Source organism: Ovis canadensis, chromosome 2 (assembly GCF_042477335.2).
Source record: "Ovis canadensis isolate MfBH-ARS-UI-01 breed Bighorn chromosome 2, ARS-UI_OviCan_v2, whole genome shotgun sequence".
Classification (NCBI taxonomy): Eukaryota; Metazoa; Chordata; class Mammalia; order Artiodactyla; family Bovidae; genus Ovis; species Ovis canadensis.
The window spans coordinates 254,178,611-254,195,622 of record NC_091246.1 but is presented as its reverse complement, the minus strand read 5'-3'; the positions used below and the strand labels follow the sequence as shown (position 1 = coordinate 254,195,622).

General features: G+C 58.3%; 1 protein-coding gene across 1 annotated transcript in view; it reads left to right on the top strand.

The window, feature by feature from the left end:
- Positions 1-3,672: 3,672 nt before the first annotated feature.
- The window catches only part of ACTL8 (actin like 8), a 74,625-nt gene continuing 61,285 nt past the window's right edge, over positions 3,673-17,012 (top strand). Inside the window, exon 1 of the mRNA XM_069579511.1 lies at positions 3,673-3,769. The gene's annotated coding sequence lies outside the window, so the exon portion shown is untranslated. The remainder of the gene's footprint in view (positions 3,770-17,012) is intronic.

Here is a 17,012-nt window from a genome sequence, read left to right as displayed (position 1 = left end):
TCGTATTTCTCGGATAGATACCTCTAATCAGTTCCATTGTGAAGGCCAGGCTAATGGACTTTAACTTTGCCTGGAGGGTGCTAAGGAATTACTGGGAGTTTTATGGGGTGTTTTTTTTTTTTGTAGCAGCGATGGGATTCAATGTGGGTCTTAGAAGGATTTCTTGGCTCTGTGTGAGTTGGTGGGGGGGGGCACCAACCTTCAATTCCCTAAGATGAAGGTGGTAGCTCAGCTTAGTGACTCTGGCACGTGCTCTACCATCTATTTGTAAATCTGTGAAGTGGGAATGTTCACATGCATCTATAGAATTGTTGGCAGGGCTGAATGGGATGATGCCCATGCGGCCTTTGGCATAGGGTAGGTGTGCATGGGGCAGTGGAGCCAAAATGCTGTTTTGTTGGGTGTTTAAGCCTGGGTGTTCCAGTTTCTCCCTGGCACCATGTGTCCAGAGATAGAGCCTAGAGGGGTGGACAAGGGTCTCAGCACCCTGCCCAGAGGCACCTCTGGACCCAGAAAAGGCAGACCCCAGCTGCGCACTGCTGCTCAGTGCCTGGCACTTCCTGACACCTTCTTGTGGCTTTCCTTTGGGGAGTGGACCCACAAGGTGGCCTTTGGTTCTGGGCTTTTTGCCCAGCCCCTTGACAATCACCTCAGCTGGCACCCTGCCAGCCTGAGCCCGGAGCCACCGCACCCCAGCAAGTCAAACGGCCATGATTAGTCAAATAAAATTCCCATCTGTTGAGGAATTTACAGGAGTTATTACTGGCTATAAAACCGACCGGAGGAGAAGGATGGCTCTGAGGGGGTAAGTGCCTCTAATTGTGCGGTAGTGACTTTTAAATAAGATTGCAGATGTCCTTATCACAGTGATCCAGATCCCCGTGGTGGGCCGGGCTGGGGGGCTGGGCCACGCCGGCCTCCTTCCCTGCTGAGGGAGGAAGAAGAGGGCCCTCTGCATTGGAACCTTGGGGGTCGTGGCATTTCAGCATGATCCTGGATGCACGCTGCAGGCGCGTAATGCATGCGCTTAATGCACTCTTCTGCTGTCTCTGCTGTCCCTCCGTCCTCCTCTGGGGCCTGAGGCAGGCTCCTGGTCAGAGGCAGCAGTTATTCTGGGCCAGGGTCCTGCTGTAGTAGACTCTGGGTGACCAGCAGTGTATAACACCCCTGGGCTTCCTAAGCTTCATCTCTGAAATGGGACAATTAATTACCAAGCATCCTTCCCAGAGGAACACCGAGAAGAAAGGTGTTTGAGAATGTGGGCCCAGCCTTGTTCTCTTACGATATACGGCTTTGTTCTGGTGCCTGGCTCATTTTATCCCCTCCTCATCTGGGGTTGGAGGTGACATCTTTCGTCTTGGATGGGAAGGTTTGAGGTGGCCAAGGGACTCCTCTGAGGTCACCGGGGTGCCAGGGGCTCCTGAAGTCCAGCCCACTTCCTTCATCCTACTTGAGAGACTCAGAGCAAGACTGTACTTTGGGGGCAAACTCGAGTTCCTGGTGGCTGGGGTGAGCCGGAGAGATTGGGGGTTTTTGCTAAAAAGGATTCAAACAGCACTGAGGGTGGAGATAACTTACCCGACCCAAGAGAGGGTGGTTCCCAGGGCCCAGACCTCCCAGAGGCAGGGCTTGGGCCTGAGACCTGAAGACACACAGCCCCTGGCCTGCTAGGCTGGAGGTCTCTCCGTGGTTGCTGTCTGTTCCTCCCTGGCCTTCCCTGCCCACCTTGTGGTCAAGCACAAACTCACCTGCCCCTCCGTCTTGGGCCCTTTAAAATCGGGGCACACACCTGGGCCCACAGCCGGCCACGCTCTCTTTCATTGGCTGACACCCGGGGCCAGGAGCTGTCGGGATTCTGCCCTCCCTGGGCCCCGGCTCCCCTCCAGACAGCTAACTCTGGCGCTGGGCCCCTTTCCCTGCCAGGCACTTTGAGGGGGACCTTTTAGTTGGAGTGTCTGGAGTCCCTGGGGATGGAGGGGCCGATGCTGATGTGAGGAGCTGAGCCCTGAGGTAGGGCCTGTCCTCAGGGACGCCTTCTCCCTGGGTACCCCCCCCCCCCGCCCCCGCCCTGCCAGGCCTTGGCCTGGGGGCTCCTGTAGCTTGTTCCTTTGGGCTGCTGGCAGTTGTGGAGGGAGAATCGGCCTCGCAGGGGCTTCCGGCTCAGCGGAGCTGCACGATCTGCTCCGTGGACTCCATCTCTGTGACGGGGAAGGTCAGCGTGAGCGTGCAGGAGAGAGACTCCTGGCAGGAGCAGGTCCCCGATCCCTTCCGAGCCACGCTAGGGCGCCTCTGGGGAGGGGAGGCTTTGGGGGCTGGAGTGAGGGTCTAGGACTTTCCCTGGTGCCCCACTGGGGGATGAAAGACCCTGTGATGGGCTGGGTGCCAGCGAAAGGCACTGGTGCCTGTGAGCTTTGAATAACGGCGGGGTTTGGGTCTTTGAATGAACTTCCATTGTGTTGACCCCATCCAGAGGGGTCTCAGGGCTTCTGAAATGGGGGGGGGGGTGGAGATGGGCGGTGAACAAACCAACCTAGGCATGGAAGGTTACAGCGCTGAGACCACCAGAAGAGGGTGGCGTGGATGAGGGGTGGGGGTGGGCAGGGGAGCGTCCGGGTTCTCTCAGTCACACTGCATGTTCCTGCCCGCGTGGTTCTCCCATCTCAACCTGCGGGAAGGTTGGGCTTGGCGGTGGGAGACCCTGGCCTGGAGTCTGGCTGCTCCGAGCCCCTCCCGGTCCCCCCCCCCCCCCCCCGCCCCCGACATCTCCCTTCCCTGGGGCCTCTCGCCTGGAAGGAGAGTCTGGTGAGTCCCCTCTGGAAAGGATGGTTCAGAGGGCACAGTGAATCCCCTGCAGGCTTGGAGAGGCTTTTCCAAGGGGCTGGTTCCATCTCCTCGTCCCAGTTTCTCGTCGGCTGGAGGCCTTCTCCGGGGTTTCTGGCTCATGCCCAGGCCTTGGGCACTGGAAGGCTTAGAGCAGAGCGTGCCTTCGTCTTAGTCCTGCTTTCCCTTTTGCCCGCCACCCCTGCCCAGAGGAACAGGGCGCTGGGGGCTTCCATCTGAGAGGTGTAGGGGGTGGTGGGAGTCCGGCGGCAGGAAACCCGGGTTGAGGCAGAGCTCTGTGGCTTACCAGCGGATGGCCCAGTGGGTCTGAGCTGCGGCTTCCTGTTTGCTGAGTGGGAGCGTAAGCTCCCAGGGCCGTCGGCAGGGTTAACGAGATGGTGACTTCTCTCGAACTTTCTATCACGATGACGGTGATTTTCGGCGATGTGCCCCAGATCGAGTAGCAAAGGACGGAAACAGAGCCAGGAGGCGTGGAGCTGGCAGAGGCTCCAGAAGCCGGCGGCAGAGCTCGCCGGGGTACCAGGGCCCTCGATGTGCTCACAGCGTCTGGCTGGCTCCTTGCTCGGGTGGCCGGCCTTGGTGTGGGGCCCTTCTGTCCCTCCCCAGGCCCCTCCGTCTTTCCCCGGGGGTCTGGTTCTGACCGTGTTTGTCGGCATCGTCTTCAGCTCTGGATTTCTCCTCTTGTGTTTTTAACTTGTTTGTTCATTTTTGGCTGTGCTAGGCGTCTGTCGCTGTGCGGGCGTTTTTCTGTGGCGAGCAGGGGCCGCCCTGCAGCTGCGGTGCCCGGCCTGCGCTCTGCAGACGTTTCTCTCTCTGTGGCGCACGGGCTCTAGGGCACAGGATCAGTAGGTGGGGGTCACGGGCTTAGCTGCTCTGCGGCACATGGCGTCTTTCTGGATCAGGAATCGAACCAACGTCTCCTGCCGTGGTAGGTGGGTTCTTTACCTCCAAGCCGCCATGGAAGCCGCCCTGGGTTTCCCTTCTTGACCAAAGGAAAGAGTGAGTCCCTTTCCAGTAGGAGGCGGAGGAGCATTAGTTGCTCAGTCGTGCCCGACTCTTTGTGACCCCATGGACTGTAGCCCGCCAGGCTCCTCCGTCCATGGCATTCTCCATGGCAGGAACACTGGAGTGGGCTGCCGTGCCCGCCTCCAGGGGGTTTTCCCGACCCAGGGATCAAACCCGGGTCTCCTGCACTACAGGCAGGTTCCTTGCTGTCTGAGCCACTCATCCTGTTGAAAGTTCCCTGAGGGTGAAGGCTGGCTTGGGCAACATGGTCCTGCCTATAGGATGCTTAGCTGGAGTTAGATACGATGGTGCGCGATATGGGGCATGGGAGCACAGAGAGTGTGCAACTTCCCCGGGGTCAGGAGCAGCAGGGAAGGCTTCCTGGAGGAGGTTACACCTGTGTGGACTCTAAACACGAACTGGCAGAAGGCAGACAGATGAGAGGACCGGGAGGACGACAGGCCAGGAGCTGACAGGAGGGCCGGGGGGACGACGGGCCGGGAGCGCACGGGAGGGCCGGGGGGAGGACGGGCCAGGAGCGGACGGGAGGGCCGGGGGGACGATGGGCCAGGAGCCCACGGGAGGGCAGGGGGGAGGACGGGCCAGGAGCGGACGGGAGGGCCGGGGGGACGACGGGCCGGGAGCGGACGGGAGGGCCGGGGGGATGACGGGCCAGGAACAAGGAAGGCTTCTGGGCGGGGATGACCCGTGCTGTGTTGCTGCTGAAGGGTCAGATGTGGGGCAGGGGATGGTGAGTATTGGTGTGGCAGAGCCTTGAATGTCAAGCAGCGGAGCTTGGGGTTCGTGCCGGGGGCGACGGTGCCAGGGCCCGTCTGAAACGGGGACAGTGAGATCAGGCTTGTTCTTCAGTGGCTTGTGTCTCCCTAGCCCAGTGGTCTTTACCGTGTTTGTTTTTTTGCCCTTCAGGGGACTTTGGCTATCAGAGCTTGGAGGCAGGGGTGCTACTGACGTCTGCTGGGTAGAGGCCAGGGGTGCTGATACACCCGTGACGCCACGCAGGGTGCCCCTCCCCGCCGCAGAGACTCACCTGGCCCCAGGTGTCAGCGTTTCCTGGCCCGCGTGTGGCCTTCAGTAATGAGGATCTGGGGCAAGACTGGCGACTCCCATGAAGTCAGCCTGAAGTTTGGGCGTTTTCTTCCCCTTCGCGTGTTGTTTCTTCCTGCCGCTCAGATCGGTGTGGCCGGGGACATTACAGGATTTCCACAGGCAGGCCTGTTTGAGTCTGGGTGCCCCGGCCAGGGGCAGCTCCTGACCACAGTGGCCCAGCCTCCTGGGGCACCCCTCCGTGGACCCTCCTCCTGACGCCTAGGCCCCTTCCAGCCGCCACCGCCTCGCCCACCCAGGCGCTGCTGACACTCCGCCAGCCCCACTTAGTGTGCAGCCTGAGCCTGGCCCGAGAGCTGGGCTTTTAACGGCTGAATATTTCTTTAAAAAAAACCCTGCTCGTCTCCAGGCCCTCATCCCTCTGACTCTGCCCGCCTGGCTCCCTGTGGGAGTTCACGCAGAAACCCGTGTGTTAATAGGCCCGCAGCATCTCTGGGCTGGCTCCCACTTAGCCTCCTGCGGAGAGGGCCTTGCTTCTGTGCCGCTCTGAGCCTGAGCTGTGCTTGATTCCCGGCCCCTGTCCAGGCGCTGGGGGCTGGGTGGGCACACAGTGTTAGAGGCTGCTGGGTGCCGTGAGTGGCAGGCACCAGGACTGCCAGACCTGGTCCCACGTAGGGTGGGTGTGACTTGTCGGGCCAGTCCCCTCTCCATGAGTGAGACAGACAGAGGCCTTCGAGGCTGTGCTGGGGACAGATCCTCCCTTGGGCTCAGCTTTCCAGGCCCTGTGATCTCTCTGCCTGCTTCCAGTGCCTCCCTTGTCATTGCAGAGTTCCTGCAGTGCTGAGCCAGGCTCCCGGCAACCTCGTGTGGCTCAGTGGTGAAGAATCCGATTGAAAAGCAGGAGACGTAGGAGACAGCAGTTCGATCCCTGGGTCAGGAAGACATCCTGGAGGAGGAAACGGCAACTCCAGTGTTCTTCCTGAAGAATCTCATGGACAGAGGAGCTTGGCGGCTGCAGTCCAGGGGGTCACAGAGTCGGACACACACTCTCTTACACACAGCACACCAACCTGGTGTGATAATGGGCACACTGTTATTTCCCCCATTTTACCGGGAAGTGCCAGGGTCCAGCCCTGGTGGATCCAGGGAATTCGAAGGGTGGACGGAGTCGGCAAGGAAAAACTTATTTAGATAAAGAGAGATTAGGAAAGAATAGAACAGTAGGAAAATCAGTGGAGAAAAGAGGCTGAATAACTTGGTCTATGCAGAAAGCTAATAAAACCTCGAGACGAGGTTTGCACCGTCTACGTTAGGCCACTGGCGCCCGCTTGCATAGTGAAGGGTGCCCTGCCTTGGGCTCCCTCTCGCGTGGGTCTTAGAAGCCCGAGTAAGTAAGTAGACTCGGAGAGCCTCCGTGCTCCAAGGGATCAGCCTGAAGAGGAGAGGGAGGGAGAGGGAGAAAGAGAGAGAGAGTCGACACGGGGGGAGCCAGACTCCAAGAAACCAGTTGGAGAAGCTGGTCTGAGAAACTGGCCCATCCTTTATTGTCCGGAAAGCTTTTTATACTTTCGGTTGTACATGGAGATCGACGGATAATACAAAGTTATGCAGTGTCAGCAGCCCTGACTCTTAGCGAGACCAGGCTTTCTCCCTGCATACCTAGCTGTATACACAAGTCTTAGGTGATTTACATCATCTTCTGGCCAGGAGGCTTATTAACATTTTACGGCCCTTTTCTGATAAGGGTCTGTCGCCCAGAAAACTTATTTGCCTTAAAACTGTTGTTCTTTCCAAAGTCGGGTGCCACTCTCAGAAAGCACTAATTAAGGTTACATTCTTACATAGCAAGGACACAATGATTTATAACAAGGAAAGAGGAGTACAGTGATTTAAAACAAAGAGAAAGTTCACTAACTCAAAAGTCTACTGTTGCTAACATCAAAACTACTATATTCCTTTTTCTATATCCCGGTTACATTGATTAACGTCCTCCAGGTGCCTAAAAGATGAAGACTATGGAGGCCTGGCAGCAGTCATTGACTCAACAGTGAAACCCTTCACCAAGCTAATTCTTAGCTCTAAAAGGCTCTATATCTTTAGGATGTTTTAAGCTGCGTGCCTCTCGCAGTTGGGGGGCTGTAAACAATCACAAGTTGTAAAAGTCTCTACCTGTCAGGCAAGTTAGAGAGCCATCAGAGGGGTCTGAGCTGAAACATTCCTTTCATATGCAGGAGACCAGCTGGAGCTCTAAGTTAACTCTTTCCAGAGAAAGGTGGTCGGGGATAGCCCCCTGTGCTGTCAGAAGAGTACAGATAGCAGGCAGTAAACAGACAGGTTTTGGTTTCGGGGCAGATGCTCAGGCAGAGGACCTCTGGAGACCCGACTCGCCCGCCAGGTCTCTCCGCATGACCTTGTCATGGGTGGGATCTCCCGTGCTGGCTCCCGGTAGGGAAGCTCTCGCTTGGAGGGGTCATGTGCCCAGGGTCACACCTCCGCTGAGTGGTGGTCCGCGGCTTGGACCCCGGTCGCTCCCGCTGAGCCTGCCGCCCTCAGCCAGCCTTCCAACCCTAGCAGGTCTCCTGTGACCTCCCTGCAGTTGGATGAAATGAGCAGCTTCAGTCTGCGGAGTCAAAGGGCAGGACTGGCTTGTGAAGCCAGAATGATGATAATGAAGTCACTCGGTCGTGTCCGACTCTTTGCGACCCTGTGGACTGTAGTCTAGCAGGCTCCTCCGTCCATGGGATTTTCCAGGCAAGCGTACTGGAGTGGTTTGCCCCCGAGAACTTTCTAGCAACAGACCAGTCTGCCTGTGTGGTGGGCTTTCTCATGAGGTGGTGTGTGCCCCGTTGCTGGGGGTAGCAAGCAGGGGGCCGATGGCCGTTGTCCAGGTGGGTCAGAGCGGACTCCTCTCAGGCGTGTGAGGGACTGGATCAGAAGCTGTCTGAGATCAGAACCCTCTGAGCCTGCAGTTCTCTGAACCTTGGAGCCACGGCTCCCATCCTCAGGATGAGGAACTGCGGCTCGGAAGCAGGCGTTTCTGTGCCCAGGTCGCCTGTCCTTCCCTTCCCTTCCACTGACCCCCGGGGCCAGGCGCAGAGCCGGTCACCCCTCGGGTCTCATGTGGTGACTTCCCTCTGGGCCTTGGAGGGGAGGAAGGAGGCTCTGATCTGCTCAGTGGCCTCCGTCCTCTGTGCTGAGCACCGCTGTGTGCCAGGCCCTGGGGACTCAGGGCTGAGGGGGGGAGGTGACGGGCAGACAGGTTTCCGTGTGGTCCTCTGGCATTCGGGTCTTGCTCAGACCTGCAGAAGCTCTCCCGTGGGGCAGGGCCCCGGGCTCTGTGTGTGTCACAGCTGCTCAGGACCTTGATTCAGGGATCGGGACACAGGTCTCAGTGGGCAGCCGGGTGGTGGTTGGAGGGGGAGGGGTGCCATTGGGACCCAGTGTCAGAGGCGAGGTGGGGTGAGCCAGAGGCTCGCGGGAAGGGACTGTGGCCCAGGGTGCTGCTGGAGCCGTGCTGGGTGGCCTTCTGCCCGCACTGGTCCCTGGGGCTGGGGCTTGTATCTCCTCCAGTTCACTGCCGTGTCTTGCTGGCTGGCCTGGGTCTGGCACAGGGGAGGGGCTCACGCTTCATCAAGGGACAGCCCCCTCCTGGCCTCCAGACCACAGCCTGTCCTTGAGCCCTGTGGACCAGGCCCCGGGCTCAGTGCTTCGTGTCTGTACACTGGGCACACTCTCAGTATGAAGGAGGCATGCTGGTTACACCCATTTGACAGGCTAAGAAACTGAGGCTGGGGAGGGAGGGGGGAATGCCCAGACCCCCTCCACGGCTGGCTCCTCGTGATCGTTTAGGCTCAGCTTCGGTGTTGCCCCTGGGGTCTGTCCTGAGCCCCGGGCCAGTGACACAGACCTCAGCCTCCTCGCTTTGTCTGCAGCATGTGGAAATGTCCTGTCCCCACTGCCCTGGAAGGTGAGGTCTCTGAGCACAGCGTCTGCCTCATGGCAATCGCAGGCGGGCAGGGCCTGCTGATGGGATGTGACATCTGGGTTCTTTTCTTTCCTGTCGCTTGGCCTGACAGGAGCTGTGAGTTCATTATGACAGCGGTGTCATTTGCCCGGGACCCTGATGCGAGGCAGAGGTTCCCCCTGTGTGTTTCTACCCCAGCTCCCAGGTGGTTAGATCTCACCCCAGGTTTTAGATCAGCCGAAGTTCATGCAGCCAGCCCTCCCGAGGAGTAATTACTATAATTCCCCTGCATAGCCCTCAGCTCTTGCCTGATATTGTGACTGAAATGTAAGGAGCCGTGACACTCCCTGCCCTTGTAATTGAGGCTTTGGAAGCGCAGCCGACATCTCCGCAGGGAGACGGGGGTCGCGGCCTGCGTCGGCAGCGTCGCCGCCCTTGCTCTGGCTTCTTGGCCTCGTGGCTGCCGTGTGCGCAGTCGTGACTGAGGGGCGGGCGCGAGCTCCACTGCCCCGGCCTGCTGTGCTCACAGGCCTGGTCCCCGTGGGGCGTGGCGCTCGGCCCTGACGCGTTGGGTGGAGAAGCTGTGTGTTTCCCTGGACTCCCCAGTGTGTCAGTGGCGGCGCCTGGCTCGCGCTGGGGCCTCCTGTCCCCACATCTGGAGCTCCCCTGCTGAACCCCCTTCTTCCTGGAGGCCCCCTTAGCGAGGACCTCCTAAGGATTCTGCCACCCGGCCGACATTTGAGGAGCAGTCACATAAAAGCAAAAATCATAACCTTGGGCACTCACGGCTCATCAGACGCCAACCGCTTCGCCTTGTGACGCCTTTCATCTTCCCGGCCCGCCGTGGCGGAGGCTGTTATCGTCCCCAGTTTACGGATGAGGAGCTGAAGCAGGAGATGGTGTGGTGACCTGGGGGCGGGCAGACAGGAGGTGATGGGTCTGGAACCCAGGCAGTGCCAGGGGCAGGCCTCCGATCATCCTGCCGTGTGAACTGTTCAGAAAGTCAGCCTTCCTGGATGTACTCTGGTTTTTCTTCAGGGACTCCGTTCATTCCCTCAGCCCTTGTTTACAGGTGCCAGCTGTGGCCCAAGCATTGTCCTCGGTGTCAGGGTTTCAGTCCTGAACAGAACAAGGTTGCTGTCCCATGGAGCCTCTGTTCCAGCTGGGGGAGACAAACCATAAGCAGACAGAGAATTCCATTTCAGAGTGGGAGAGCTGTGGAGAAAGATGAGTTTGGAAGGAGGCCCCCGTGGTGGGAGAGGGGAGACCTTACCCAGAGAGGCAGGGGTGGCTTAGAGACCTGGGGGAAGCCAGCAGGACGCCAGGAGGAGGTGATGGGGAGGAGGCTTCCTGCAGACGGAATAGTGTGTGCAAAGGCCCTGTGGTCGGGCTGTGCGGCGCCAGCTCGAGGACCCGTGGTGGGGGCGGGAGGAGGTGAGGCCGGAAAGATGAGCGTGGGGGGTGCTGGTGGGGGCGTTCGGGCAGAGACGACCTGACGTGCGCTGCTGGGGAGGCTGTGGGGCGACGCGCGGCAGAGGGGACGGGCAGAGGTGGTTGCCGTGGTGCGGAGGGGACCGGCAGAGGTGGTTGCCATGGTGCGGAGGGGACGGGGAGGGTGGCTCTGAGCGCACTCTCCTTAGACACCTCTCCCCTCCCCTCTCCGCCGCTGGCTCCGAGCGGCCCTCCCTCGTGTCAGGCCCCTCTGTGCTCGGGGGCAGGTTGGCTGCCTGTCTGCCCAGGCCCCGGCGCTGCTCTCAGGCTGGACGACCTCGTCCTCTGGCCTGTCTGCATTGTACACCCTGTGCTCCTTGGACACTGAAGATCCAGGCGTGCTGTGTTTGTCCTACTGAGGTCCTCAAGTTTTATTTTTGACACCTGCAGAGATACCTGCTTTACGTGTAATCTGCTCAGTTACGTCTCATTGTTACCTTTTATTTTTTTCAAGCAAGAGGTGCTGCCCCACTTGGTTTCTCGGTGCACTTGGATTCTGTTTTGCTGACACGGGAAATTTTTATTTATTTATTTATTTTTATTTATTTTTATTTTTTTTTAAATTTTAATATCTTTAATTCTTACATGCGTTCCCAAACATGAACCCCCCTCCCTTGACACGGGAAATTAAGTTGTATTACTTAAGCCATTGAAATCCTGGCTTTTTCTCGAAAGCATGAGGGTTTTGGCCTCTGTGGCTATGCGGAAGTGGTGCCCATGAGCCTCTCTGATGGGTGCCTGTGGGCTGGGCTCTGGGGAGCATGCGGGGGCATCTGTGGGCCGGGCTCTGGGGAGCATACGGGAGCAGGTATGTGATGGGCTCTCTGATGGGTGTCTGTGGGCCGGGCTCTGGGGAGCGTGCGAGAGCAGGTATGTGATGGGGGGCTCTCTGATGGGTGTCTGTGGGCTGGGCTCTGGGGAGCATGCGGGGGCATCTGTGGGCCGGGCTCTGGGGAGCATACGGGAGCAGGTATGTGATGGGGGGTTCTCTGATGGGTGTCTGTGGGCTGGGCTCTGGGGAGCGTGCGGGGGCATCTGTGGGCCGGGCTCTGGGGAGCGTGCGGGGTCATGTATGTGATGAGGGTTCTAGCGAATCAGGGAGGGCTCTTTTCTGCAAACTTGAGCAGAAAAGGAATCGACCAGAAGCAAGTTTATGGGATCAGGTTGAACTGAAGGACTGGCTTTAAAAGGCCAGGAGCTCAGGTAGCTCTAGGGAGGCAGTCTCTCGGCAAGACCTGTCCCGAGCCTCTGGGACCCACCAGGATGGGCACTGTGCGCGCACAGTCGTGTTCGACACTTGCGACCCCGTGGGCTGTGGCCCGCCAGGCTCCTCTGTCCCTGGGGTTCTCCAGACACTGGAGTGGGCTGCCGTTTCCTATGCCAGGGGGTCCTCCCAACCCAGGGGTTGAACCCACATCTCTTGAGTCTCTTTCATTGGCAGGCAGGTTCCTTACCACTTGCACCACCAGAGTGGGCAGCCCCAGCCTCTAAGGACCGCGCAGGGTGGAATTCCGTGTCCTGGGAGAGGCGGCTCTAACCGGGGGGCTTTGGCTGTGTGGAATTCCGTGTCCTGGAGAGGCGGCTCTAACCGGGGGGCTTTGGCTGTGTGGAATTCCGTGTCCTGGAGAGGCGGCTCTAACTGAGGGGCTTTGGCTGTGTGGAATTCCGTGTCCTGGGAGAGGCGGCTCTAACTGGGGGGCTTTGGCTGTGTGGAATTCCGTGTCCTGGGAGAGGCGGCTCTAACTGGGGGGCTTTGGCTGTGTGGAATTCCGTGTCCTGGGAGAGACGGCTCTAACTGAGGGCTTTGGCTGTGTGGAATTCCGTGTCCTGGGAGAGGCGGCTCTAACCGGGGGGCTTTGGCTGTGTGGAATTCCGTGTCCTGGGAGAGGCGGCTCTAACTGAGGGGCTTTGGCTGTGTGGAATTCCGTGTCCTGGGAGAGGCGGCTCTAACTGAGGGCTTTGGCTGTGTGGAATTCCGTGTCCTGGGAGAGGCGGCTCTAACCGGGGGGCTTTGGCTGTGTGGAATTCCGTGTCCTGGGAGAGGCGGCTCTAACTGAGGGGCTTTGGCTGTGTGGAATTCCGTGTCCTGGGAGAGGCGGCTCTAACTGGGGGGCTTTGGCTGTGTGGAATTCCGTGTCCTGGGAGAGACGGCTCTAACTGAGGGCTTTGGCTGTGTGGAATTCCGTGTCCTGGGAGAGGCGGCTCTAACCGGGGGGCTTTGGCTGTGTGGAATTCCGTGTCCTGGGAGAGGCGGCTCTAACTGAGGGGCTTTGGCTGTGTGGAATTCCGTGTCCTGGGAGAGGCGGCTCTAACTGGGGGGCTTTGGCTGTGTGGAATTCCGTGTCCTGGGAGAGGCGGCTCTAACTGAGGGGCTTTGGCTGTGTGGAATTCCGTGTCCTGGGAGAGGCGGCTCTAACCGGGGGGCTTTGGCTGTGTGGAATTCCGTGTCCTGGGAGAGACGGCTCTAACTGAGGGCTTTGGCTGTGTGGAATTCCGTGTCCTGGGAGAGGCGGCTCTAACCGGGGGGCTTTGGCTGTGTGGAATTCCGTGTCCTGGGAGAGGCGGCTCTAACTGAGGGGCTTTGGCTGTGTGGAATTCCGTGTCCTGGGAGAGGCGGCTCTAACTGGGGGGCTTTGGCTGTGTGGAATTCCGTGTCCTGGGAGAGGCGGCTCTAACTGGGGGGCTTTGGCTGTGTGGAATTCCGTGTCCTGGGAGAGGCGGCTCTAACTGAGGGCTTTGGCTGTGTGGAATTCCGTGTCCTGGGAGAGGCGGCTCTAACTGAGGGGCTTTGGCTGTGTGGAATTCCGTGTCCTGGGAGAGGCGGCTCTAACTGAGGGCTTTGGCTGTGTGGAATTCCGTGTCCTGGGAGAGGCGGCTCTAACTGAGGGGCTTTGGCTGTGTGGAGTTCCGTGTCCTGGGAGAGGCGGCTCTAACTGAGGGGCTTTGGCTGTGTGGAATTCCGTGTCCTGGGAGAGGCGGCTCTAACTGGGGGGCTTTGGCTGTGTGGACAGTCTAGGGTTGGGGGCATTTGGAGCTTTGTGATCAGTAGTCCCGCCAGGACTGGGCTTTGGAATGGGGGATCAGTCCTGGGCAGGAGTTTGGGGTGCTGGTGTCAAAAGGAGAGGGGCTGGGCGTGTGGCCGCTATAAACACCTAATGTCCCCTCAGAGGATCTCAAAGATGTGTGAAGCGCATCCTTCAAGGTGCTGAAGGCAGAGGGTGGCGCCTTACGGAATATTAGAGAACAGGACCGAATTCCTCCAGGCGAGGGAAGGAGCAGAGGTCAGGGTGGACAGAGGTTTGAGGGTCTTGGGGAGGTTGTGGAACCCTGGATCTGGGTGGTCTTGAGTTGGAGGGGTGGATGTGGGGAACTGTGTTCTGAGCGAGGCTCAGCGCTTGGGTTGAGTCACAGAGGCGAGGACGTGCCTGCTGGGTGTAGTGCAGGAGAGACCAGCTGGTGAGTCACCCGCTGGTGGGGAGCAGGGGGCATGGCTGGAGCTGCAGGTGGAGGGTGGAACTGATCAGCAGGTGCGGGGGGTGGGGGGGTGATTGGCTGGCCAGGGTGGGAGCGGATTTTGAGAGGCTGTGGGGTACACTGGTTTATGGGGGCCCTGGGGGCTCAGACAGTGAAGAGCCTGCCTGCGATACAGGAGCTCCAGGTTTGACCCCTGGATCGGGAGGATCCCCTGGAGAAGGGGAAGGCTACCCACTCCAGTGTTCCTGATTGGAGAATCCCATGGACAGAAGAGCCTGGTGGGCTGTTAGGCTATGGGGTTGTAAAGAGTCAGACATGACACTTGACTGTGTGCCTGACACTCTGCCAAGTGCTTTGGTGTGGCTTTGAGTAGCCTGCACAGCAAGACTGCCAGATAGTGCAGGCGAAGAGATGGGCGCAGAGAGGTCAAATGACCTCGCCAAGGCCACACAGCGAGCAAGTACTAGAGAGGGGATTCGAGCCCGGCCCAGCCGATGTCCTCTGCTCGTCTGAGCTACAGCCATCAGCTGTGAAGTTGGGGGCTGCCTGCCCGCCTGTCCTGGGCTGCGGCCCCCTCCTTTTCTTCCTCAGTGTCCTAGGCAGCTTTGGGCACGGCTGTGGGCCGGCAGGGGTGGTGGGAGACGGGGGCTGGGGAGGGTCTGAGGAGACAGTCTCCCTGTCTCTGCAGCGCTTTCCAGCCTTCTTTCCTGCCCCCTGCAGAGAGACGGAGTGAAGCTGGCAAAATTGGAGTCAGCAGAAAAGTCTGATTTTTACCTTAGACACATTTGCAGCCAACAGATATTAACCCAGCGTCTTGGCTCTCCTTGCAGACAGGGCTGAGCTGAGTCCTGCCCTGCATGTTGGGAGACCAGCTTTGTCATGAATCTGCTGTTGCATTTCAGGCACGATGTTTTTCCTCTGTAGGTCTCGGTGTTTCTACCGGTAAAATGGGGGTGTGGGTCCTCTGGTTGGACGTCACAAATTCAGGAGCCTGCAGGGACCCTCCAGAAGAGACGAGGTGTGAAGAGGGCGCTGGGGCCAGTGGGGCCTGGCACGCAGGTGCCTGCCTGCAGGGACGGTTCCTCGTCAGCTCCGGCCGGCTGCTGCTACCTGGGGTGGCCACCGCCCAATCTCTAGGTTCTTTTCCAAAACAGGCAGAACTCTGAATTGTGCTGGAAAAGTATTTCAACTTGTAAATGTTAGCAACTTAATTAGAAATTCGGGGAAGCCAGTAATAGCGGCTCCGTGGTCTGACGCTGGCCTGTGGGTTGCTAGCTTGCAGTGCCTGGGCTGTTTGTTTGGGTTTCTTCTAGCCAGCTGAGATACGGCTCCATTTAATATGCATATAAATAAAAATCGAATATTTGCCTTCCAGATACATTGATTTGTATTTATGGATGAGCTCTGTGGTTTATAATGTGCATCTAAGCTCAGAGTTAATAATGGGGCAGAAACCTCATTGAGAAACTTTAATCTCAGATTAGGGACCCGTGTGTCTGGACCTCCCTCTGGAGTACTTCCGCCCCTAACGTCTGTCCTTAATCCTTCCTGATGCAGATGTAACCTAGCCTAGTTTCCATGGCAACAGAGCGTGCTAGCGTCTCCCCTCATCATCTATTCATGGAGAGCGAAGAGTGGGGAGGGAGGCCTTGAGATTTCCGCAGCCTGGACAGCAGTCCCAGGGACTTCTGCTATCTGCTTCTGGGAGCTCGTGGGCAGGACGGGTTTATTTGAAGCCAGTGGGCAGCCCGAGAGCAAGGTTTATTGGCTCTCATAAAGTTTTAGAGACCTCTGGTGAGAGCTACTGACTTTATCGTATTTGCTGCTGTCCCTAGACTGGAGGGTGCTTGTGGATCGGTTTTTCTTTTTTTTTTTTTTGTATCCAGAGAGCAGTGGGTTTATAGTCCCATTTAAGGGTGGGCTTGGGAAAGACCGCAAAGAGCCACAAGGATTAGAAGAGGATTTGGGGGTCATAGTGGCCGATGAGCTGACTAGGCATTCTGGCCGTTCCCATGAGGCACAGCGAAAGCCAGGAGGGCCGACAGGCAGGGGGGTGAGAGCTCCGACAGGACAGGGCGAGTGGGTGAGACGCAGACGCGTGTCAGGCTGTCTGGCTCCCAGTCCACGTTCCAGCACCGGGAGGCGGTGGGATTAGGCGGCCGGGCCGCTGAGCTGCTGCTGCTTTGTCTGGGAAGGGAAGGTCGTCGTGGTCCGCTCCTCGTGGGCTATGCTGAGGATTGAGGTGGTACATGCAAGCATCTAGAATAAGAACCTGCAAACTGTTCCTGTAAAGGTTCCAGATAGTAAACAGTTGAGCCTTTTTAGGCCCTGGAGTCTCTGCCAGACTCCTCAACTCTGCCGTAGTAGCTTGAAAGCAGCTGTAGCCAATATGTAAATGATGGACAGGGCTGTGTTCCAATAAAACTTTATTTTTATAGGCCCTGGAATTTGAATTCCATATACTTGCCATGTGTCACCGGCGAGTCCTCTTTTTCTGATCCCCCCCCCCCCCACAACCATTTAAACATGCAAAACCCATTCTTGGCTCACAAGCCCTACATATAAAAACAGGCAGGCGGGCGGATTTGGCCCACGGGCCAGAGTTTGCTGATTCTTGATGTAGAATAATGCCTGTTATATGTTCGTTGAATGTCAGTCCCTGAAATTAGCTTTATCTTCTTCATTATCCTTCTCATCCCTGTAGAGTGGGTTGAAGGCAGTAGAATATTTGGCGCAGAAAGAGCTGTGGGGAAGCAAGGGCACGTGATGGCTGCACTCAGGAAGGGATGTGGAGTTTGTCCCCACAGCCCAGTAGGGCTGTCCTCTGGGCCTGATGGAGTTTTGGGTCCGAGGCTTCCAGCAGCTCGAGATACCTACGGTTGGAGCAGACTGCCTTGGGCGTGGTGGGCTCCTGCCCTGGAAGTGCCCGAGCAGAGGCCAGATGCTGCTGCCACACTGCCTTGGGGTCTGGTCACCGGGGAATGGACGTGGAGGCTCTGGGGTCTGAGCTGGGCTCCTGCAGGGGGAGGTCGGGCAGGTTCCCCTTCTTCCAGGTTCCCTTTCCTGATCTCAGAGCACCTTGCCCTCTTGCTTCTTGAGTAATCTGGAGATGTGAGTGGGTCCGGCATTGCTCTTCTTTAACAGGAGGAGGGTGGGGGGTATGAGCTGGCCA